The sequence below is a fragment of the Pistacia vera genome, unplaced genomic scaffold, assembly GCF_008641045.1.
Source record: "Pistacia vera cultivar Batoury unplaced genomic scaffold, PisVer_v2 Contig78, whole genome shotgun sequence".
Lineage (NCBI taxonomy): Eukaryota > Viridiplantae > Streptophyta > Magnoliopsida > Sapindales > Anacardiaceae > Pistacia > Pistacia vera.
The window spans coordinates 1,710,833-1,713,037 of record NW_022196645.1 but is presented as its reverse complement, the minus strand read 5'-3'; the positions used below and the strand labels follow the sequence as shown (position 1 = coordinate 1,713,037).

Below are 2,205 nucleotides of genomic sequence, written 5' to 3'. Positions count from 1 at the left end.
AAATCAAAATTAAAGTAAAGAGCTTGGATTGCCTCCCAAGAAGCGCTTTATTAGAGTCCTAAGCTCGACTTTTTGACTCCTTCAATCCATATCATCTAGGAAAATCCAAACCCTTCTATCCTTCAGTCTACCATACACATAAGGCTTCAATTGTTGTTCATCTACCCTCTCAAATTCAGCCTTCATTATCCTAGACTTGACTAAACAATTTTCTAGGGGTGAGCCAGGATACTTTTGTTCTAAGATTTCCACTACTTTGTCATCAAGGATGCTAATCTCAAAGCAAGTATCTAACTCAGATGGACGTTTCATCATGTTAAAAACATACTCCACTTGTTCATCTTCCACCCTTAAGATTAGTTTACCTTGGTGTACATCTATTAAATTCTTACATGTAGCTAGAAAAGGCCTTCCTAATATTAAAGGTATGTTCCGGTCTTCTTCCATATCAAGAACTACAACATCTATTAGAAAGATAAATTTGTCTACCTTTATTAAGACATCCTCCACCACTCCCCTAGGATATGTTATGGATCTATCTGCCAATTGAATATGAATCGTGGTTGGCTTCACCTCTCCTAAACCAAGTTTTCTGAAAAATAGAAAATGGCATCAAGTTAATGTTAGCTCCTAAATCACATAAAGCTTTATCAAAATAAAAACTACCAATTGTGCAAGGAATATTAAAACTCCCTAGATCTCTTACTTTCAATGGTAGTTTCTTTCGAAGCAACACGCTATATTCCTCGGTGAGCATGTCTGTCTCACGTTCTTTAAACCTCCTTTTGTGTGTAAGGATCTCCTTTAAGAACTTGGCATATTTCGACATTTTCTCCAACATATCTACAGAAGGAATATTTATGTGTAAGCTTCTAAACATATCATGAACTTACCAAATTGCTTGTCTAATCTTTGTTTCTGAAGTCTATCTATCCAATTTTGTGTCTTCAGCTTTTTCCTCAGTTTCTTCAACTTTTCTTGATTCTTTCAGCTCCTTACCACTTCTCAACATGATGGCATTGAGTTGCTCCTTTGGATTCTTCTCGATATCATTGTAAAACATTCCTTGAACTCTTCCTACTAAGATACTATGAATTTTTCCCATTTGAGTTTCTAGGTTCCTTATGGAAGCAGATTGATTTTGCAACAAGACTTCATATTTTTGAAGTTGAGCTTCATTCTTGTCAAATCTTTTACAAGGTTCCTCTATAAACTTTGTAAGCACATCCTCTAAATTTGATTTCGCCTCTTGAACTTGAAAACTAGGAGGTGGCTTAGGATAATTGTTGTTACTCCAAGAAAATTTGGATGGTTTTGCCATGCTGGAGTGCATGTATTAGAGTATGGATTCCCTTGCTCTCCTTGAAAATTGTAGACATAATTTACTTGTTGAGGTGGGGTAAATGGATTCCCTACTTGACAATCTCTTGACAAATGATTTCTTGCACAAAATTCAAAAGTTAGAGAACAAGTTTCAATAGCATTTACCTTTAGGGCAACTCCTACTTGCTTTTGGATGGCTGAAAGTTTAGTAGCCAATGTGGTGTAGCCATCAACTTCGTGCACTTCTGTTGCTTTCCTTGTTGAATTTCTCTCCGAAGGCCTCATGTAGTTATTGCTTGCCATCACTTCAATTAGATTATAGGATTCCCCTGGTGTTTTGTTATTCAAGGCTCCCCCACTTGCAGCATCTACCATGGCTTGTATATTTGGCATCAACCCATTGTAAAATGTTTGCACTTGCGACCATATTGGTAACCCGTGGTGAGGACACCTTCGTAAGAGATCCTTATGTCTCTCCCAAGCTTCATAAAGCGACTCCATATCTTGCTGGAAAAAATTTGTGATGTCACTCCTCATCTTGGCATACTTGGTTGGTGGAAAATACTTCACAAAGAACACTTGAACTAACTCATTCCAAGTACTGATGCTTTCAGGTGGTAGAGGAATTAACCAAGCCTTAGCTTTATCCCGAAGAGAGAATGGGAAAAGCTTTAACCTAATTACATCATCAGATACCCCAGTATGTCAGAATGTATCGCATAGCTCCAGAAAATTTGTGATATGCAAATTAGGATCATTGCTAGACAACCGTGCAAATTGAACCGAATGTTGTATCATCTGAATAATGTCTGGCTTTATCTCGAAGGTATTTGCTTGAATCGGTGGTCTCCTAATACTAGAAGCACATCCCTCAATTGTAGG

At 37.5% G+C, this 2,205-nt stretch overlaps 1 non-coding gene across 1 annotated transcript; it reads left to right on the top strand.

The window, feature by feature from the left end:
• The first annotated feature begins 1,756 nt into the window (after window positions 1–1,756).
• LOC116116740 lies at window positions 1,757–1,863 on the top strand. Its single transcript, XR_004125853.1, has one exon. It is a non-coding gene; the product is annotated as a small nucleolar RNA R71 (small nucleolar RNA).
• The last annotated feature ends 342 nt before the right edge of the window (window positions 1,864–2,205 follow it).